This window comes from Motacilla alba, chromosome 10 (assembly GCF_015832195.1).
Source record: "Motacilla alba alba isolate MOTALB_02 chromosome 10, Motacilla_alba_V1.0_pri, whole genome shotgun sequence".
Classification (NCBI taxonomy): Eukaryota; Metazoa; Chordata; class Aves; order Passeriformes; family Motacillidae; genus Motacilla; species Motacilla alba.
This window is the reverse complement of record NC_052025.1, coordinates 16,020,088-16,043,444: the sequence shown is the minus strand read 5'-3', so window position 1 is coordinate 16,043,444 and position 23,357 is coordinate 16,020,088. Positions and strand designations below refer to the sequence as shown.

At 41.7% G+C, this 23,357-nt stretch overlaps 1 long non-coding RNA gene across 1 annotated transcript in view; it reads left to right on the top strand.

Moving 5' to 3' along the window:
• Positions 1-18,863, top strand: part of LOC119704926 — a 32,367-nt gene extending 13,504 nt beyond the window's left edge. The window contains exons 4-5 of the long non-coding RNA XR_005258100.1: positions 1,314-4,694; positions 8,154-18,863. This is a non-coding gene — a long non-coding RNA (uncharacterized LOC119704926). The remainder of the gene's footprint in view (positions 1-1,313; positions 4,695-8,153) is intronic.
• Positions 18,864-23,357: the final 4,494 nt, after the last annotated feature.

The following is a 23,357-nucleotide window of genomic DNA, read 5'->3' as shown; positions in this document are numbered from 1 at the left end:
AACGGGGACCCTTGACTGCTTTCCCCTCAGACTTAAAAAACCCCAACAGTGAGATGTGAGTGTGGCCCTGGGGGGTGTCGCATCACAGGTACTTGGTTTCCTAAATGCCGAGCGTACAGTCAGAATCACAGGATATACAGGATCAAACACGGACCAGTTTCTCTCTCCCCTTAGCCCCCCCTTGCCTACTTTTGTCCATAAAAGCAATAGAAAGAGAGAAAGCTTGAATTTTCTGAACTGTTTCACCCATCCACAGCTGGAATTCCAAAGCGAAATGAAAATGCCTTTAAAATCAACCCTACATGGGAGCCTGAGAGAACAAGTTTTCCTTTGTTGTAGGGTATAGTATTATTTGCTGTAGGTTTTTGATATACATTCTAAATTAGGCCTGCAAAGGAATGCTTCATCTTTAATTCATCACTCTCAGCTGAAAGAGATTAGCAATGTCTAGCACGCACCCTTCGTATGGTGCTGACCTCATCAAGTATGGCCTGAAATTAATTAGCCTCATTCATTCCAAATGGAAAAGGATAATGGAGCTGCATTTTAGAGATGACCATCACAAATTGTATGCAGCATATTTAAAATCTTTCCCCCCTCGCTCCCCTCCCCATTAAAAAAAAAACTATGTAGATTAAAATTCTTTCCAGAACTTGCAATATGTCGGAGTTATCGAGGCATTAGGAGCAGAAACCATTCCGTTTTTATTTGTGGAACTGGGAGCCACATTTTGTATGTGTGGCTGTAAAAGCAGCAAGCCTGTCTTAATGGCAGAACACCTGGAATTAATTTGATATTTCCAGGTGCTCTGGCAAACTGGGACATCAAGCACTTGATGTTTAAACATTCTTCCACTGGCTTGCTTAAATCAATATGAAAGTGGTGTCCCTTTGTCATTCATACATGCAAAGTGCTAGCACAAACTCCAGCTTGGCTTCAGAGTCCTACATCACTCATAATCTAATTAGAAATCAGAGCAGAGCTGAAGCAGCATTCTTTGTGGATTCTTGGGCAGCAAATAGGGATACTTGTCTTTTGTTTCCCTCCTCGATTGCATCGTTCACAAGCTTTCACACCACATCTCTAAAGGTGGTTAGGTGCCTCAAGATGTTGACAGGCATGAAGGACAAGATTATTTAGGTGCCTAACCCGGGTGATTTCAAATGGAATTAAGCAACTGGATGTTACTGGGCTGGGAGGGGGGATGGTGGTGGTGTGGGGATGGGGGGGGTGAAAAAAAAAAGCGGCCAGTGCATATTAAAAGCTCTAATTTGTTGTCCTAAACTCTAGCAATGTGGGTGATGTTTTTCCAGGGTAAAATTGCCTGCAGGGTACGTTTGCTGAAGCCTGTTAATTCCTCCTGAGGTCAGTGGGTACCGGGTGCTGGGCAGCACAGCCTCTCCTGGCTGGGCACGGTGGTCGCGTGTGCTCCGGCTGCTTCCCAAGAGCCAGGGACAGTAATGAAGAACGTGGGATTTCCCACAGGAATTTGGAAGATGCCCATGTCTAAGACAATGGTGAGGATTGGGCCAAAATCCAGATCCAGCCTTGATTCCTTCATCCAAGTAACCCTGTGCTGACCCACGGCTGCTGATGGATCGCAGCGATGTGGACCTTCCTCCCTCCCTCCTCGCTGCCCTGCCTCAGATCACCAGGAGGACCTGAGAGTACTGTGAGTAAGAGATACATTTTTTTCCTCACACAAAAAATTCATTGCAAAACTTCAGATTTTGAAATGACAAGGTCAAAATGGCTCATATCTGCAATGCTGGGGCTTGGGGAACATTCCTGCAGTTCTTATACCCAGGGCTGGAAACACAGGGAAAACATTTTGTGATATGTACTATAATCACCTCATACCCAGAAAAATGGAGAATTAATTATTTCTCTTTTCACACAAACAAACATTTATCTTCCAAAGACTCCGTTCATTAAGAACTGCCATTGAATCCAAGATTGAACCTATTGTTATTAATCCTAAATGAATTCAAGTTTTTCTACCATGAACAAAGCTGCTTGCCATCTGATAATCCAAATTTGCTCAGGAAAAAAGAATGAGCAAATGTTAGAAGCAGCAGGTGAAATCATACCACAGTTATTAAGCCTTCTTTCAGGGGAAGCACAGGATAGATTAAATTGTTATGTTAGGCTATGTTGTGAGTCCACGTCAATTTTGTCTGAGATCTTATCTTAGCTCAGAACTGTTTCCTCCTAAATTAAACAATGTTGAAGACATGAGAAGCATATTGACCCAAAGATTCATAACTTCGGATTCAGCAGACTTCTGATCTTTTGTCCACAGAGTATCAAGTTGTAAAGCTGTGGGGTATTAAATAATCATGATTATCTTCAACTTGCCCAAGTTGATTTGTCATGCTGGGACACTGGCACAGATTTTCCTTGCTGTTTTTTTTTTTTTTTTCAGAACCATGCATTGATTTTGCCTGCTAGCTGGTATCATTTGCCACTGACCTTATTGAGGGTGGTCCTATCCTAATATTAAGTCTCATGCACCAACTGTGGGCTGTAATTCTATCTCTGGTGCTCTTCACCCCTCTTTTGCAAGCACCATTGTCCAATAAAGCAGCAAACAAAAATCTTACAATCAAAAGAACTGAATTATGCTGGTACTTCGATCAGCTGTTATCAGGCTGTTCTTGAGATTCAGAAATGCAGTGTAATTCACCTGGGATAAGAAATCAAATTTAAAAATGAGCTGAACAGACATTTTTAGGAATACGTAAATTTCTAAATAAACCAGCTTTTTAATTCCACCTTTTCTATATTAGAACAGATCAATATTGTCTGCACTTGGAGATGAGTTTCAGCTGTCATAATTAAATATCATCCTGCTTCTTGCAGCACAACGATACAAGGACTTTTACTCTTGACACAAGAGTTTCCTCAAGTAGGGACAACTCACTTATTACAGCAATGATTTAAGATCCACATGGTTCCATCATGTTTCAGAAAACAAATCTCTACCAAAACACACAGCACGATTGATTCATCCCTGGAGTCAGAGCAACGAAGAGATGGAGTAATAGAAGAAATAATATATTTTAAATGCTTTTTAAATACAAACATAATGATGATACATTACATAATGTGATCTACCCAGCCGGACTTCTAATTATCTACATGCAAACCTCATGTTCATTCATCACTTCATTCTCTTCAGGTTTTTGGTAGACACTACCACGGAGCCATAAGTTTGAATGGGAAGGGAAACAAGGACGGTGCAAGACTGTGTATTAGCTTAGACAAGTAGGATGTCATTGCCAGCCTGAATTTGTTGATGAAACCAGGCATTAAGCAAGCAAATCTGCAGCCACTGAAGCACGAGTTTTCTGACTTTAAGTAATGACATCCAGGAGGTGACACAGTGGATTTACACCAGCAAGTACCTATGGACTAATAATGGCCACTTAGCCCTGACAAAATAACGAGACAAAATGGAGACTCACCTCTGCCCTGAAAAGAAAGATTTTGTTTTTCCTTGTTCTAGTCTCATTTCAAATATTCAAGAATCTGGGTTTGATCATCTTTGAGGATGGGGAAGGACATTTGTCTCTGAAGAACGGAGCTCATGGAGTCACTTGGTCAATCCCCATCTGCACCCAGCAAAGGCCATGGAGATGTTCAATGGTACAAAAAGCTATCAGCTCCCAATCTGGGGGCTGAGTGTGAGGCTGGGTCTTTCTGGGGGCTGAGGTTTGTGTCCCTTTGGTGATCTATAGTGGTTTCACCTGAATGCCTGGATGTTGTAGGTCCACATGCACATGGTGACTTCATGTGCTGAAAACACAAGTGTGGCCAGGAGCCATCATAGTTCTTTGTTCCAGCTCAACTATTTAGCTCCCCTTCTGCAATGTTTTCTTTCCATACGTCCTAATTCTCCCATCTTTTTCCCCTAATAACAACATAAATGAGTACTCTACAGGTGTAATTACGGTAATAGTTCTTTTACTGCAAATACTGGAAGCCTGTAACCTGTAATTCACTTTTTCTGATAGTCTCCTATTCCAACACTAGACATGTTATTTTAAAATGTCTAGGACCTGAAAGCTAAATTTATAGTGATAGATAATAGTAATGGAAACCAAGCATCCTCTTTAGTTCAGACTTCAGAGCTGTGCTGTATCTCTTGGCCAATTCTAGCCTTGTTCTCCTAGAAATATCATACCCATCACTCCCACAGTGATTCAAACATCAGAGTTAAACAGAAGGAAGTAAAACAAATCCCAATTTGTTTATTTTAAAGTATGAATCTATAAAAACTCAAGACATACTAACATGCCATGTCTTTTTTTGAATGATTCCATGGCAACTCCTGGGGCAACTATTGCTTCTCCACTGTGAATCTGCCATATTTCTGATAACATGAGCTACCCTTCTTTTCTAGGAATGAACCATCACGAGACCGTGGTTGGAAAGCGTGGGGACCAAGCACTCAGGGAGGTGGCTGATGCAGCTGATCCCCTGGCCCTGGGCTGTGGCCCAGCTCTTGGTCATGGCACGAGCCACCAGAGGCCAGAGGTGGGGACTGTTTGTGTCTTGGCTACTCCTCATCTGTGTTTTGAGCTGCAGGAAGCCCTGAGAACCAAGGAAACACGAATGCACCACCGGGGATTTGCTCCTCTCGTGGTCTACACCTGAAGAACACCACAAAGTTCTGCCCTTTGCTTCTGCAGGTAGGAGCTCAGTCTAATTTACAGGTTTAGTTTTAGTTTAGAAGCAAGATAATAAAATATTTTATCCTGAAATAACTCACGCAAATGGTCACCCTCTTCTAGAACTGACATTGTTTCGTCATTTTCTCTCCATTTTCTGGGTGAAGCAGCCAGCGTGAGGAGGGAATGCTGGCACATACCCCACTTGATAGCTCAGAAGAACAAACTGACAAATATTTTTTAATATGCTGCAGCTTATCAACATCCCAGTGAATAAAGGGCAAATGAGATTTTCCACTGGTTATTCATAGATCTACATGGAGATGCTGATAATCTGCCATTTAGTCCAGAGACTGGACAGAAATAAATCACCAGATAAAACAAAATATTCCTAGTGAAATCCTTTATGGAATGTGCTCTTGCCCCAAACCCCTCCTGGAATAGGCACAGTCATGCTCCCTGAGACCTGGCAGCCCTTCTAAGTGAGCATATGGTCTGCTCAGCTCTCTCAGTGCTGGTGCACGGTGAGTAAACACGCTGAACTGTCAGAGCAAACAGGGGGCTCTTTAATAGCACGAAATTCTGTGCCTGCTTCAAACTCCATCACTACTCCAGAAATGGATTTCCCTTCTCTGCTGGAGCGTGCACTGTTTGCAGGAGGGGCAGGAAAAGAAGCGAGAGAGTCTCCTCAGATGGTGTCTGTAACCATCTCCCTTAAAGACCCTCCCTTAAAGGGTCTTGGTGTGTCAAAAGTTGCATTTTCTGGTGATGCTACATCGCCTTCTCTGTTCTTTTGAGACGTCCCCTGATGCATTATAACTTGCTCAGTCATTGGAACAGAAAGAGGGGCCTGAAGGTAAAAATCCCAGTGTTAATCAAGGCTGGCAAAGGGCAGAACATTAGCTGCAGTAATTGTTTTTTTGAGGGAGTCAACAAAGCCGGGCTCGTCGGCGCTAGCAAACAGATCTGGTCCTGCCTCTGTGCTCCTCACACTGGCAGAACATTGCCCTGAAATCACTGGAGCAGGGATCGGGCCAGGAATGAGCAGCTAAGTTGCAAAGCAAATTAATTCCTGCCAAAAAAGTTCAGCTATGCTCAGAAGTATGTAAAGTGTCTGATTTGAGAAGTGTCAAGTAGCATTTGTGACCAATTATCCAAGATGAAGGGGGCAGAGCTATGTTTACATGTACTAATCTTCAGCCAAAGTTTGAAAACTCTAATTCATGGACACGCATCAAATTTCCTTTCCAGGCTTGGCATTTGCCTGTACGCACGCATGCACATTGCTCGGGGATGACAGGAAAACATGATTATGACTTGCAAATAATACAAATAAAAAAAAAAAAAAAGAAAAAGTGAGAAGAGCTGCCATGCGGCAGCAGCGTGGTAATTAAACCTATATTGTGATATGCAAAAAGAATCATGGACCACTGTATGAGTAAAATAGCTTTATCAGCTGCGCTGAAATATGATTTGTGGTGTGTCTATATTGTTATTTTTTCCACAACCTCTGAAGCCCTGGGAAATGATCTACACAAAAGAACAAGAAGTAAAAGCTGCCTCTGCCATCTTCTGTTTCATTGACATAGGTATACCAATTTAATGCAATTAATCAAGATAGGAGGGATTAAACAGTAACTCAGCTGACAACGACAGAGTTAGCATTGCTGTGGCAGGAGAAGGGCTGCAAAATGAGAGTGGTGGCCAGGAACACTGTGAGGAAGAACAAGCTGGCTGCAGTTTTGGGAGGTTTATGCAGATGTATTGAAATTTAGGGGCAGCTGATTTTTCATGTGGCCAAGTGTTTATCTGCCCCTGCCCTTTCCTTTACCCTCTCAGACCTTCCAGGGTAATCCCCAGAGTGGCAACAACTTTTAAAGCGATTCCTCTTTCTTCTAACAGATTCCTGATGCTAAAGGTCTGACCTTAAAATGAGCAGTGCATAGGGCAAGAGTGGGTACTGCAGTGAGCTTCTGGCCTTCAACCCTTCCAAATACAGCTATTTTGGTAACCAGAACACTATATTCACGATGGGTGAGGGAACAGAGCCTTTCAGTGCAGGGCTTCTCAGCACATTAACTCTATCAGTGCTGGATTCTGGGTCCCTGTGCAAGTTGCTTGTGCCTATTTAAGACCATAAATGCAGATTTGCAGAAGCCTGCAGCATTCTGTAACTTCATGGTTGTGCTTTAGTGCCCGATGCACCCCAAAACTGGACTAAGTCCTGTGGATTTCGATTTGGTTCTGGGAAGGACTGTAATCACATGCAGCTGAGAGTGCATCCAAAGACTTGGATTTCTTGTTGGCAGGAGAGGCACAGCCTGGTTTGCTACAATGCAACTGTCCTCATTAATGTTCTTCAAGCCCTGATGTACTGGGACCGCCATGGTTGGGTCAGAAGATGGCTGAGTCTTCCAGGCTCACTCTCTTGTCTTCAGAATGTTAAATTGGGTGATAATGAGTAGTAACTGTGTCCTTTTTTACGGTGAAGTTGACACTTGCCTTCTAGTAAACAGACACAGAGATGACCCTCCTCATTTCGCACAGGTCACCAAACAGCCCTGGAATGGTAGGGGTTATTGGCCATTTACCAAACTCTGTTTGACTTGGGTTCATGGGTGAGAGATGAAAGGCTCTATATTGCATTACCAATCCCTGGGGCCAGCCAGTCTCCCTAAAGAAGCATTTCATTTAGCAAGGCAACTGCTGGCCCATGGGAATCCCAGACTTGGGAAAAAGAGGACACAGTTTCAATTGCAAATGTTTCCTTAGGGCAGATGTCTTAAAGCCACACAGAAACTCACTGCTTCAGTGTCACAATAGTTGCTCCAGGACACTTAATGACCAGCAGATTTTCCCCTTTAATTAATCTCCCCTTTTTCCTAAGAAAACATCCTTTCGTTTCCTTGTGCTGTTTCTGCCTCTGCCCTGCTGCTTTGTCCATCTCCCTGGGGCAAGGCCATTGCAGCAGTTGTGAACTGTTACCTTTTCCAAGAGCTTCAAAATTGAACCAGATGAAGCAAGGAGCCTTGGTAACACACTTGGAAATGTTGGGCTCTTGGGAGGAGAAATGAGTACTCCTGAAGTGTCCAAATAGTTTCCTTACCCTAGAGCAAAGATGCTGACTGATTTTCTTGGTTATAGTAGAGTGGTCATTGCTATTGGGGTAGTCCAAGTGCTACCTTTTTACAGATAATGGATGTAGTGATTGATGGCTCCAGGAAGAAGAATATTTGATTCAGACCAAGAATTCAACCCTGATTTTCCTATGCTCTGAAAATCCATTGTTGTACCAAATTCACTATCACTGATTAAAATCCTCTTTCAGTTTCCTCCCTTACTGTTTGTAATGTGAGTCATGAGACATTCAGAAGTTGCATTTGTTGTTTGATAGTTTTACATCATGGTTGTAATAGTGCATCTGCCAAGTCAGCAGGTTCTTTTCTGTGTTTGTTTATTTGTTTACCCCTCCATTTCCAGCAAGTTCTTGTTACCCAATTCCTGCTGACAACAGAGGAAGAGGCACAAGTCAGCTCTGAAAATGAAAGATGAGAAGGTAAGTGAAAAGAATAGTAAACACAGGCCATTCATGTAACAGGATCCAATTCATTTTTATGCCAGGGAGAATTTTTAAATGGGACTTCTCCCAGTGGAGAGCTCACAATGCTCATGGCCTGTTTCACTAAAAGACAATACATGATTATTCTGGGCTTATTATTATTTTTTATCACTCTTTTTCCAGTTGCAGGGAGTGAGGGCAGAGATGAGATCAGGACCCAGTTTATTGTGCAGAACAAGGGGCTGCAGGACCCTGTGGAGGCAGGTAAATGCACCCAGGCTGAAGGTTCAGGTGACAGGTCTGAGATGGGAGAATCCATCAACAGCAAAAGTGGGGACTCAGCCTCCTGAGCTCCTCAGCCCTGGGCTCCTGCTGCTTGTTGCTTTCAGCATCTTTTCCTTTCACACTTATTTTGAATCACCGAAATGATGAATTGAAAAAATGTCATGTCATTTGAAGCACTCTTTATTGTATTTATAGGAAACAGATTATCTGCTCTCTGAGGATAGTGGAAACGGAGTATGATGAGCTCATCTGGAGAAAATGTAGGTTGGGTGTGACAGAGAAACTTGTGTTTTATACCGCAGTGACATCTTAATTTCTGGTTTTGCTATGACAGACTCAGTGATACTGAACCATCCTGGTTCCTGCCTTCAGGCTGGGGTCACAAGCTGGACTTGGAAGAAGAAACTTCCATGCAGAGATGTGACTGCAGTGTGAACACTGTGCCAAGGTAAGGAAATTTTGTTTAATTCGGGGTGTATCCAATATGTAAAATCCATACAAAGTCTGTTGTTCATCCCAGCCTAGTTAAACTGGATTTGACCACTACTTGTTCAACCTAGTAAAGTGTACCTGGGTACCACAGTAACACCTGCTCTGTTTATATATTAAGATTATTTTGCCAGGTCAGCCCTTTAGGATTTAACATTTAATTCATAAAGGATTCTATAACACATGCCCAGTTGTGCTCTCTCTCTGCTTCCTGATGATTTGGGTGATTTTCTCTAGCCAATTTATATTTTAATTAGCCATAACACTTCTTTACTTTCTAATTTGAACAAATGAGACTTAAAAAAAAAAAAAGCTAAAAAATAACTCTCAAAGTCTGAATGGATGCTCATTATAATTTTCTGTTCAGTACTTGCAGGTCCTGGGTTACCTTAGGTGACATTTTCATGTGGACTGCTCTGTGTTAGTTCTGCTCAGAGAGAAGGTAGTGACAGTGGATCCTGTGTTATAGGTTTCTTTACAGATGAAACCTAGAGTGTCCTAAAATCCAGTAATCCACTCAATACCAGCAACTTCCACACCCCTCTGTGCTCCCACCATTGCTTTGAACCAATTTATTCATTCATTTGGGCTTTAAGCACTCGGATGCATTCCTTCTTGCTGCAACAGCAGGGGTACAGGAAGGGGTGTTTGAAACCACGCAGTCAATTCCACCCTGGATTTCAGGAGGAGTTATTCTTGTCTCAGAGATGACGCATTCAAATATCCCTCTACGGATTCCAGGTGAGTTAGTCACATTTGGATCCTTCCAAGTAATACACAGAAAGGTGGTGAGAAAATGATGAGTCTCTGCCTCATCACAAAAAGAAAAAAGCTCAGAAAAGTAGGTCTGTACTAGCCCTCAAAATATTCTAGAAGGACCTGGGGCCAAAGGGCTTTAACCTTAGAAACAGTAGAGATGCACAGTATTTACTTTACTGACTGACCCATCAGCTGCTCTGTGTCCCCAGAAACAGTTCAGGAAATAACTGGAAGTATCTGAAGACATAAAAAGGATAATTAAGTTTCATTGTGGAAATAAGAGGGTAATCTGTCCAGACAAATCTAGGACCTAGTACTGAAAGCTGTAGCATCTGAATATAAAAAAAATGAGTAATTTTGAGAAAAGATGTCTATCAGGACTGTAAATTCAGAGAGTAAAAAAGTAGCTTTGCTTAATAGACCATCTCTCTCTCCATCTTCCTCTAACTCATTTTCTTATTCTCTTTCTTCCTTCTGTGTTATTGCAAAAAAATGTGTGCAAAATCTGATATTGAGAATGCTTTAGCTTCATTCCCATCTTCTATTCTCAAAATGTTTCGTTCCACTGGGAAGATTTCCCCCGGGAGATAACCTCAGCCATGAGTGCACGAGGCTTGTGGGGTGACTGATTTGCAAGGGAACAGCTGCATTTTGAGGTGGCTCTGAGGCAGCCACGTCCCCACTCTTCTGAGGTTCTTAAAGATATTTGTGAGCTGGCATGAGAAATCACCTGGGACTCAGAGCAGACCACAAGTGCTTAGGACAGTGTTTTCTCTGCACCTTTTCTTGCTGAGCAGAACTGCAGCACTATAAACAAATGTGAGTTTTGCCTCATTCTTAGGTCCTGTGAGTTATGAAAGCCCACTCCAGATGTAATGAATGTATAGATCATTTTGACCAGATCATAATCTATTAGTAAATAATGCTCTCTGAAAATGTATAGGTGAAATAAAGAACACTTCTTGCTACTATTGCTGTATTGGTATCAAGGATTACTGTGGAGGCCAACATGATCCTCAGGCTTTGTGCTACTGACATTTAAATACAATGCAGAATTAACTACAGGATTTGGTTAGTAAATTCCCTTCTGCATTAGGATATTCAGGACTTACACTGCTGAAAACAGAACCCAAAATTATACAAGGCTTACCTATGCCTTGGCTTCAGCTCACTGACACCCTCAGTCATATTTAGAGATTTTTCCATTAGATTCCTAATTTTGGTGGTGATATTAATTAGCAAATCACACAATACTTTTCAGAATGAGTAGATAGAGCAAACCCCTATAATACCTATGACTTTTCTTTGCTATCCCTGGAGGAAGCCCAAGGGTACCAGACTAAGACCTAAGGCAAATTGTCAGCACAGTCTATAGGCCATGGGAAGGTTAGGTTTAAAGAAGATGTCACTTTAGGGACATCTGTGTGACACATGCTGCAGTGTCCAGACATTGGAGACTACGTTTTTGCACTAAATCTAGAGAGGAAGTCAATAGGAAAAAAAAGGGAAAGAAGCACGGGGGAATAAAAGTACTTTTGAAAGAGAAGAAATCTACATTTCAATGAAAATCCTTTCAAGGCATTTCAAATAAGAGTCTGAGAGAAATAATTACAAAGTTTGGAGAGAAAGAACGTTAGCTTTGATATCTTTTTCTTCTATGAAGCAATTAAAATAAGCAATTTTTCAAATACTAAGCAGAAAATTACTAATGGCTGAACCCAAAAGCTTTCATTTCCTTCTTGGGGCCTTTATTCTTCTAAAAAAAGACAAAAAAAATGTGAAGGTGGTTTTCCAGATAGATTAATGCATAAAGCAGTCGCTAGTTGGATGTCATAAAAACTACAGCAGCATAGAATAGCTGAGATTAAGAGCTAGATTTAAATCATGCAACAGTCCAGTTAATATCAATGTCTAATTAAGAAATGCATAAGAAGTCTGTAATGTTGATTTGATGGAGAAAAACTCTAATAGGGTTTCTTTTGGAATTTTCCATTTCAATTGCTGTGTAGACTTTTAATGGATGTCCTATCCAGTCTTTGGTATTAGCAGGAATCATCCTCAAATTAAAACCAAGGCCTAAAATGGAACACAGGTAGACAAATTAGCTGGTCTGGGAAGCAGCCTGGGTAGAATGACAATGTGAGCTGAAGCTGAAATTTGAGTACAAATAAAAGAGAGCAAACGTCTCAAATCTGGCATCGAAACCCTCTCTGCTTCTCGTTTGAAACAATCTAAAACCCTGTAATTTGAAACAATGCGATGTTAACCCATTTCCCCACCTCCCTGAGCCTGCAGAAATCCCTGACAATTCATACTTAGACACCTAGACCACTCAGCATTATTAATTAGTCTTTTTTTATTTAAAAAGCTTTCCATAGTTATGCATATTAGTGGTGTGTAGAGGTGGGTTCTTCTCTGCCTGTGATGGGATTTAGAGCACACAGGTCCCTGTCACCATCAACGAGCACCATTAATCTCCCACTCCTCTCTGGGTAACTAAATCTCTCAAACCCCTGGAGCAAAACTAAGCCTGTGGCATCTTCTGTGTCCCATGGATCATCCAAGACGTTTGGTCTCTAGATATGAGAGGGGAACTGGTTTTGAGCATATGACTAATGCCCTGAAGTTGCTAAAAGAGGAGCAGTGTAACTCTTGGTATGCACAAATCCATTTAGCAAAGAGGGGGAAATCACAGTGCTGGGTTAAAGCAGCAGTGTGTTTGTTATCACCACTCTGTTGTTGATCCAACAGAGCCAGAGGGAATGATCTCAAGGATCCAGGAAGATGGTACACTCAGAAGAACCCCTCTGACCAAAGCATACTGGGGAGTAATTTCAAAGTTCAGTAGAACACATTAAAATATAATACATTGGCCATGGCAAAGCAAGGCACGTGATTCCATCTGTCTACATGTCTCTTTCCAGTACTAAATCCATTCCGAGACCTTTCAGAATTATATCATTAAGTCTTGTCACGTCCACAAGGAGTGGAAAAGACTGGAGGTGAAAATCAGAGTAACAGTGAAATTTTGGCACTTTTATTTTTGGGTCGTTGCCTGAAATGTCACGGTCCAAATTCATGCCTGACATTGCTCCCTTGACCCATGAGGCACAAATATGTCATATTAAAGAGTGATACCGTGGCTCTGGGGCATGCCCCAAGGATCCTTCTCCTTGAAAGAGATGGGAACAAGGATGCTCTCAGTGAGGCATCTGCCTTGTCAATGGTACAGAAGGTCTGATGTGAGGACACTCAGGCCATCAGAGGAGTCTGGGTTTTTTTTACCCTTCTCTTGCCTGTAAGACTGGGAGGTGCCATGGCCTGGGATGATGTTAGAGGATTGTTCAGGTGGAGTTCTAAGAGGATGCTTTGTCTGCAACCTTTATTAGATTTATGCAATACTCAGGGAAAAAAACAAGAGTATGAAGCAGGCTGTCCTTTGCAAACACTCACAACAGAAAAAAACCCCAAACCTTAACTTGTCCAACACACTTGAGAGACACAAATTCTGTTACAGTTTTGCTAAATGAGAGGAATATTCCTCCCCTCCTCTATAAAACCATCCTTTTAGACATTACTGCAGTCATGACCTCACTGCAGTTCCTGGATTCCTTCTGAAGAGATTAAAATGAACTAATACACAAATGATCTCATCAGAGCATAAAGGACATCTTACACAGGGGGGAAAAACTAATCAGGAGAACTTCAGTGCTGCATTTGTTGTAGCAGTAGAAAAAGAACTGTAACACCACTGTGGAAAAACAAACTAAAGGTACAATGCCAGAGAGGCATTTTTCCATCTAATGAACCATTTGGATTTGTCCTACCTCATCCTGCCTGTCACACCTGTCATCCTCTTAGCTGTCTCCACATCTATCATGTTTCCCTTTTTCCTGCCTTTATCTACAATTTCCTTTGTCTATTCTGTGCCCTTCCCACCTGCTTTAATATTCCTGGTAACTATGAATTGTGTGCACTGCTATTCTCAACTACACCTAAAATGCATTTTGCAGAGTACATACATACAATCACCTTACACAAAAGTATTCACACATACTTCATCTGTAGTTTATGTCATTCTGGATTAAGAACACCTTTTCTATGTTTTCATAGAGTTCTCAGCCCAAGGGGTCATGGATGATGACAGTTCTCATCTACTTTGGAGCTGTTCTAAGAGAAATCAGGAAGATGAGTTGGGAGAGATGCTTTACTTTCTTTGGTGGGAGAATCTATAAATTAACATTTATGTAAGTGAGACTCTCACCACATTTTTAATGTTGTATCACATTTTGAGGCTGGAAAATAGAATATCTTGGAACTAGGTGATCTTGAAAGTCTTTTTCAACCCAAGCTTTCCTATGATTCCATGATCCTCGGAACAAGATGAATATAGTGTCAATAATGCAACCTTATCTCTGGTGCCCATAGGTGCTCCTCAGCTCTGCCTTGAGGTGACACCGTTAAGCAAGAGGTGACAAACCGGTTTCCTTTCCCAAGGAAATGTCACGTAACTGCCCAGGGGCCCCTTTTGGTGAGGGTTGCACCCTGACTTTTCAAGGAGAGATGCGCTGCTGTGGCCCCTTCCCACCCTGGCTGGAGGAGCTGAAGCTGCTCATTCACAGCTGTGACATCTCTCAGGCAGGAGGAAAGGCAGAAGGCATCAGGCTGTAGGGAGGGATCAGAGCAGCCACCTTTGGACACTGGCAAAGAAACCTCCAGAACTCATCCAGAGGAGAAGAGCTCCCAAGGCTAGACCATGCTGGTACAAAGGATGGTGGTACATTTCTACCCACCCAACAAGATTTGCTACTCCCAAATGGGGGAGCAAATACATCCAACCCCAAATGCTCTACAGCTGATAGACCTGCTCCAGTGAAGAGAGCCCTGAGTGTTTTAGGATATGTGCTGCAGCATTAGGAAAGTCCAAACAGCCAGAGGAGCAGTGCAGAGCATCTGTCTCCAAGAAAATAGTATGTGAAAAGCTGTTGTAATTCCTGTCCCCAGCAGCCTAACTGGAGGCACAGACTTCCCAAGTCTTGGAGGACTTGGAGAACTCAGGATCCTCAGTGAGATCTCTCCCCAAACGCTGCAGATTTACCAGGTCAGCTCAGTCCAGGCCAAAGTTGCCGGGAAAGGTCCTGGGCTCTGCTCCAAGTTCAGTGCTCTATTGATTGGAAGAGGTATTTATTGTAGGGCAGGATCTTGAGCCAAGACAGCTGAAGCTGCAAGGACTAAATTGTCTATTCCCGACCCACAGATAAAACAAATGGCCAGTTTTAGCCTAATCATCACTTCTGCCTGAGGAAAGAGAAACTCTTTGAGGTAAGTTCCCTTGGATATAATTCTTTCTTTCTAGGTTATAGAAGGGCTGCAGCTAATACATATCCTGAGTCATAATGTGGATTTGCACCTTTCCTGTTAAATCTAGCTGGTTTATGTCCAAAGGATCCCTTCTCTCCCTAACGCTCGCCCATATTGTTACAACTTCTACATTAGTTGCAGGTGTGAAATGCCAACTGATCCACACTTCTGGTGCTGTCAGCAGGGGAGTAATGTGTGTCAAAGGCCTGCTTCTGAGAGGGGAGGTCACCCGGATCTCCATTCGCACATCTGCTTTGCTAAACACAAAACTCTGGAGGTTTGAAAAGCTCCAATGTGCACAACATAGGATGTGATCACACGTACAGAAGGAACTGCTTGTGCCTGTCATTTAGTAGGCAGGACACAGCATTTTCCCTCAGTACAAAATTCTTCCTGCATTACAACAGGTGACGTTTTACTTGTAAGTTCTACATTAATAAGGAAAAGACCACTCTTCCCTGCATTCCACGAGCAGACAGGATACCAAGAGGTTAAAAAAGAGCCTCACACATTAAGCAGCTTCAGAAAGATGCTAATATTCAGCATGCCCCTGCTTGGAGCGTGCAGACAAGAAGATCAGGGAAGTGCCTGATCAGAGCTCCTGAAGGGACCGTGCTGCTGGAGCCTGCCTTGCACAGAGGCATCCTGGTTTGGTTCTGAGGGCTTCCAGAGGAGCTTTCAAACGTTTCTATTTCCTGCTGTTAGTGGATTTTTTTCATACCTTGGAATAAGTCTTCCGATGGTAATGTGTTTGCAGTTGATGCTGAGATAATAGTTCTTGCTCAGGGGACCTCTAATACACAGTATTTTATGCTTTCTACATTTTATATGAGATCAAAAACTCCTCCTATATATACATATATGCCTAATTTTTTCTTGATTCCTGCTAGAATCTAGAATATCCCTCAGTATCTGCCATAAGGATGCTCACAAGTAATCTATACAGAGTATTTTTTGGTCTTAATATGTTTGACCTTTTAATGTTGTGTTTATGACATCATGATTCTGGTTACTTTGCACTTCCAGGACATTTTAAACACATGCATCCAAGCATCATTCACCACTATGCACTGTATTTTTTCCTCTCTCAGTTGACTATTCCTAATTTTTTTTGGGGATAATGAAACCAATACTGACCTTTTAATACAAAATGAGAAAACAGGGACTTGGTCTTCAGCTGTATGCTGATGTTCCATGGATATAACATCATGTTCCATGGAATTTAGACCTTGAATCCTCACAGTAACTTAGCCAGAATTAAAGAAAAGTGATTTCTAAAGCCCGAAGCATGCTGGGGAGAGCCATGAGCTGAGCACATAGATCAGAGCATGTTTCATGAACACCTGGAATGCCAGCCCTGAGCCTCTGCTGCTCATAATGGACATCTCCTTAAGGGAGCTGCTGAAAATAATTTCCACTAGAATCAGAAGAAAATAATTTTCAAGAGAATCACTTTTAATACTAAGGAAGGAGAGCACTTGCATTTTAAAGAAAAGTTTGATTCTGGAAAAGAGTCTCTGTGTGTGTGAGTTAGAGGAGCTGTGCTGTAGAAGACAGAGAGGCTGTTTGGCTCCTCATGGAAGCCTCTGTTGAATTCAGGCCTTTCCCCTGAAATTCACACCAGAAATTCAGAAATTTCGTCTTTGATCAGCACAGCTTCACTGTCTCCCTGAGTAATAGGAATGACATTGGTTTCCCTGAGCTGTACATTGTAGACATGACAGAGCCATGAAAAGAAATGGAGAAAGGGATACTGATTTTCTTGGAATGAAATACAGAAAATTTGAGCTCGGAAAACATTTGAGTATAATATGATGAAAGTTTAAAGAAACATTTTTAAAGAAACATTTTCCAAGAGCATGCCTGTTAGTTTTAGCTTCATTTTTGCCATGTATAATTATGAGAAACACAGACAACTCATAAGATTTTTTAGTTTCTGTTGAGAATTGCCTTTTCCAAGACAATTCTGTTATACTATTACTTCAGCCCACTGGGTATCATGTAGGGAAGGTGCAAGATTATGCACATGAATATTTCTGTCTACCATTTAGGCGTGCTGAGACAATATCAACTTATACTTTCTCCTGTCATTGGTCCTTATTCCATAGAGGATATTCTTAATTACCAGCAAGACAATTTGGTAATATCATGTAAAGTGTAACAGCATAATTTCTGCGATGATTTACACCTGCTAAGGATCTGAATACTGAATTTTAAAACATAGCTTAAGTTCAGAAGAAAGAGTATTTTTTCTACAAGACACTGTTTCTATTTTTAATAGAAATAATCTCATTAATTTAATTTACTGGCACTGTTCTTCTAAATTAAATGGAGCTTTTGAACACGAAGACACCATTTTTACACATTTTCACTGCCCTGAAAAATTTGGAGCACACTTCTGTACTGGATTAAATCAACTTGGGTCTAAATGCCTAAACACTATTTTTGACAACTGTGCATGAGGGATGTGCCTGTACAGGGATTCTAAAGAATAAAAACCTAAAAATATCTCAGTTGCAAAGAAAATTCCCTGTATTCCTTCTTACACTTCGTAATAGTGGTTATATATATATATCTTTTTTAACCCTCACAGGTTTATCTCTAATTCTGTTGGAAATTATTGAAATTATTCCACTGACTTTAGCAAAGTCTCTTTTCTGCTAGATTAAAGGCAATATTTGTGCTTCAGATTTGCTGGTGATGTCCCACTAATGAAACAGGTAATTTTATAAACATGTCAGGGAGGGTAAGTGTCCAATAAAAAGATGTCAGATAGAGATGCACAAATTACAGTCTATTTGTAATGGAAATAAAACCAGGAATTCTTACTGTGAGTCATGAATTTCTTTATAATTGCTTCCACATTTGGGACAACTTTTCCCTAGGTTGTCTACAGAAACCCTGCAATCCTTGGGGCTTCTGATGGCACTTATGATCACAACAACACATCTCATTTCTGATAAAAATTACTTACTTTGGGAAGGATTGTTTTTTTCTCAAATTGCTTTTCTGAGTCTTTATCTACAACTATTTTCTTATCCTCCTCCTCATTTTCTATTTCTAATATAAAAACAGGAGTCCTTATCAATTTAGAAGAGCAATAAATCTAAAGAAAATTCAGGCAGAACTGTAAAGCACAGTCTATTTTAAAGTTCCAACTCAGATAATAAGACTCTGGTTTGTGCTGCACCTCACTCATGGACTCAGTTTTCCATAGTGCATTCAGTGTTGTAATAATGCAAATCAAATACAATTTTAATAACTCCTTCCATTAATGTTTTAAGACTGCAACACTTATGAGCATGATTCTAATTGCATGATTTTGCTACAGGCAAGTTTTATAGATCTGTCTGATCTTTGGATATTTGCACCGTTTGGATTATTTTAAATAATTAATTTTTGGAAGAATTTCAGTCTCGGTAACAACAGTTGGGTTTGATAGTGGTTGTCTTGTCAGTAATTGTGTGTATCTACTTCCATGCCAGGATAAACTAGATAAATTTAGAACTCTTTGGAAGGAGGGGGCTGAGGTTTATACCATGGCAAATGTTATGGAGAATGTTCTTAGGAGGGCAATATTTATAGACTATGTTAATACAAGGAGCAAAGGAGGTTTAAAGTGAATAAAATTTTGTCGTGCAGAACAATTAGTTAATTAAATTGCAGGACTTTCTGCCAAAAGAATACCAAAAATACAATCAACTTAAAATACCATTAAACATTCTTGTTTTATGCAACTTCTATTGCCAGTCTCTAATGCACTGAGTGATAGGAATGAGGAAAATACCTCATGAGAAGAATTAGTTTGACTTCTGACATTTTTCTGTGTATCTGCTGGGATTTTCTGCCACAGGGGCCATAAAATCATGGAATCATTAAGGTGGGAAAAGATCTCTGAGATGATCAGTCCAACCACTAACCCAACACTGCCAGGTCTAGCACTAAACCATCTTCCTAAGCACCATATCCACACATTTTTTGAGCACCTCCAGGTATGGTGACTGCACTTCTTCTCTGGGCAGCTTGTTCCAGTGCTTGACCACCATCTCAGTGATGAAATTTTCCCTAATATCCAACATAAACCTCCCCAGGTGCAACTGGAGTCTTCTTCCTCTCGTCCTGTGGCTTGTTACCTGGGGGAAGAGACCGACCCATACCTGGCTGCACCCTCCTGTCAGGGAGAGTGATAACGTCCTCCCTGAGCCTCCTTTTCTCCAGGCTGAACACCCCAAGCTCCCTCAGCTGGTCCCCAGAGGAGATGGTGAGGGGCTTGCAGGACCTCTGGTGTAACCCAACTGCTGTTTTTAGGCAAGGCAAGCAGTTGTTTGAAAGCTTGCTCCTCGCTCCAGAAACCCGTGTAAAACCTCAAGCTTTCCTGTCATTGTGCAAAATGGGATGAGGGAAAGGACAGGATATGGGAAGAAGGTAAGTGGGGCAGCCAAAGTCACAATGAAAGCATTTGCTGAGTGGCTGGTGAGGGCCCTTACCTTGATACTGTCCCCAGGGTTTCTCTCTAGTGGCCGGCACTTGGCTCTCCTCCTTGTACGTGCTGTTCTTCACCTCGAGCATCACTTGAGATCTGCAGCAGAAGGTTCCCTCCTTCAAGATGAACAGAAACACCAACACAGTCTTGCCCACTCTTGATTCCTCATTCCTCATTTCTCCTGTAGAGGATTTGCTCCAAATTTTGCTCGTGACAAATGCCTATACAAGGCTTGGACGAACAAGCATTGAAAGTAGCAGTGGGAATTTTCTTTTGGGGGTTAAAGAATAGCTATGAACCAAAAATTGCTAACTGAACCTTAGGAGGTGATTTTTTTGCCTGCAAAAAATAATATGTTCTTCAGTGAATGTGGCTTTGCCCACCCCAACAGTGCAGGTTTTCCTGTCTGTTTGGTGAATTCTGTGTCTGGCATGATAGAAAAGAACATCTCATCTGAAATACCCTGAGTGCATTTTCCTTGCAGGAAAAAGTTCTAACAGTCTTGCTGCAGAGTTTTCACACTGACAGAGAAACAGTGCACAGGTTGTGCAAAACCTATGATAAACTTTTACCTGAATAGAAGAGCTTTTAATCAATCCTGTTTGAGAGGAATGGAAGGGGCCACAGGCACATAGACCTTTGAGAAATATAAGTTTTCCATGAATGGATACTCAGAAGTATGGATAATTACAGGAGTATTTGAGAATTTCACTGCTGGATCAACTCAGCATGAAGTTCTCAATTATTCTTTCTCAGAAGTCATCCCAAACAAGAACACCCTGATATACTGAATTAATAAAAGTGGATTGTGGCTAGGGTTTTCCACGAGAACTTTGTCCTGGAAAATGCCAAACAAGCAAAAAGGTTTGGATTGAATAATGCAGTTTCCATGAGGCTTCTCTGCTGAAAAAAAGGTTTTAAAGACTTTTAAAAATCATTGCAAGTGTGCCAATACATATTATTCTAAGTGAACATATATTTGCTTCGAAATATATTTTTATTTTAATTTTTAATTTATAAGTGAAAGCAAAAAACTGAAATATTTTGAAACTACTGAAGCAAATGCCTCAGTTAGATTTTTCACTTTTTAGCAGCTTATTGGTTAGCCACAGAATTAGCTGAAAAAAGATGAAATCCTGAAAACTCCCAAAGGACAGAAGAAAGCACTTCCCTGTCAGCTACAAAATGAGTGAAAATTATAATGACATTTTCATTTAGCACAGAGATTTACTAAAACACCCACATTTTCACAGAAGTTGCAAAGACTTGAACTCGGACACACTTTTGGTTTCTCCCCAGGTGTGATGCTTAATGATAATGTTTTGACTAGACCTGGTCACACACCCTCTCAGATAAAGAGCTGGAGGTATTCCAGCCTCTACAGGGGCAATAATCTCTGCTTCATATGCTAGCACAAGAAGGAGGGCAGGAAGCACGAGCAGGAAATTTCACCGTTTTATTTCAAACTAATGCATTCAAACAGGAAATTATAATTAAATAATTTAGAAGGGAGCTATCCAAGGGTAAAGAGCCTTAGATGCCATGAAGGGTTAAGCTTCGTAGGGCACAGAGGGAAGGCCTGTGTAGCTTCACTGTGCTAATGGTGTGGGGAAAGAACTTCTGAGATGCCTGCTCAATTTGTCAGGATTTTATCTTCTGAACTATTACCTCCAGCTTTCCCCAGAACACCCTTCCCAGCCCTTTTATCTGCGAGCTATCTTCAAGTTAACTGTCTGCCTATTGCCTTGGCTGAACCACACTAATAGTCAGCTAATTACACATGAACACTCTAATTTGCTTTGTCTTTCTCAAAAAACTCACGCGTGTGCAGGCACGCACGTGAGTGCACTTCTGCCCGTGCCATGAAACTGCACCAGCCGAATTGGGATAAAATTTGTTGCATTTGTTTTCTGCCCCCTCTGATGCTTCCCCCCACCAGGCCACCACCAACGCTTGTCATTCCTGATTTGCAACATCACCTGTTGCTCCAACACCAGGCTCCTGTAGAGCAGAAACTGGAGCAAAGAAGAGAAATACGTGTTTGTCATTGAACTGAGCTGAGAAGAAGGAAGAGGAGAATGATAAGATCATAGCCTGCAGCACTTTGTTTATGAGAACATCCTTCCAGTGATATATGTCTGCACCAGGTGAAAGTATTGTGTCACCCCTAACATATTTTAAATGCCAGGGCTGTCATGCAAGAAGACAATGATGAACAAGTTTAAACAGAATATGGTTTTGTAGCCATGTACAGAGTTACCCTTTGAAGGTTTGCACTGGTAGTGCTTCTTAGCAAAATGTTTCCAAGCTCTGTTATATTCCCCTGCAGAACCCCTCTCACACAGAATTTAAACTAAATGGAGACATTGCTATTGCAGGCAAACTGAGGGGGTTGTACATAAAGCAGTGCATTTCCTCAGGCAGGATTTTCAGGCCATTTCACACGTCCTCCCTACCATACTACCCAAGTTTGTCATAACTCCTTGGATAGGAGCCCTGCTCCACTCAGCAAATAGGCAAAGAAAGCTCTGTCTGCACCCTGCTCTGAGGAGCAGGGACTGGCCCCAGGTCACTGCATGGCAGAGGTTTACTCAGACTAACTCTAGCATGCTCCTGTGGACTGAATTCCCGTTAGCTGCTGCAGCTCCCAGACCACATCACCTGCTTTAACTCACACTAAAGAATTCTATTTGCGTGCTCCAAGGCTGCCTGGCCTGGTGGGACGGGGTAAGCAGGGTTATTTGGAGGATTCTCGTCAAAAGTGCACTCCTGGGCCAAAGTGAAAGGCTAATGCAGAAGCACCTTTCCTCAGCAGGCAGGTATGCCCAGAGCTATCATCACATGGCAGTTTTCTTCCCAGATATTTATCTGGAGCTCAACTGCACGAACACCATCCCCGCGTTCTAACGCTGTTGCACAACACCACTCCTTGGCTCAGACTGACAGCTTGAATTGAGCCTTGGGAAAGCCAACATCCAGCACACAACACTGAGAATGGGCATGACCACATCCCCCTTGGATCCAGGTGAAAGAGCTTTAGCCGTGTGTGTCACGTGGAAATGAAGGCAACCGTGACACCGCGGAGTCGTACGCCGTCGAGGAAGAGTAAGGTCAGAGCCACTCCATGACCCATCCATGACAGCATTAATAACTTCACAAGAGGGAGGAAAGGGAGCTTCTGATTGCCCGAAAAAAAAACCTTCAAGGAGGTAGGATTTTTAAGTACTTATTAAGGTCCTGTGTGGGCTTGTGTAACGCGCTCAGCACCTGCCCCTCAGTTTTCCTTTCTGTAAAATGGGCATACCTTGTTTTCCACAAGGTTATTAGGAGGATTTTCCAATTAAGGTTCATCATAGATGGAAGTGTCTTGCAAACAGTATTTAATCACCTGGCCAAAAATGGTTTCCAACTTCTTTGAGCAGAATGTGAGTTTTATAGGGACTAGTCCAGAAGGCTATGGGATCACAGGCTGCATCTTTAAGACAGAGTTTACTTCTGAATCAGTAAATGTACTAGACAAAGCAGCCATTATTTATGCATTCCTGCATACATGGCAAGGTGAAAATAATAGAATAAACATCATATACTTCATTATGATATCGGTTTACACTTCCAGGGTACACAAAAAGAGGCCATTTCATCAAGCTAATTGCCTGAAAGTAAAAGAGAGAGAACTTTAGCTATTAGTCTATTATGGGGCTTTTTTCTTAATCACAAATAGGGGCCGTGTGTCCCCAGGGGGATGTGT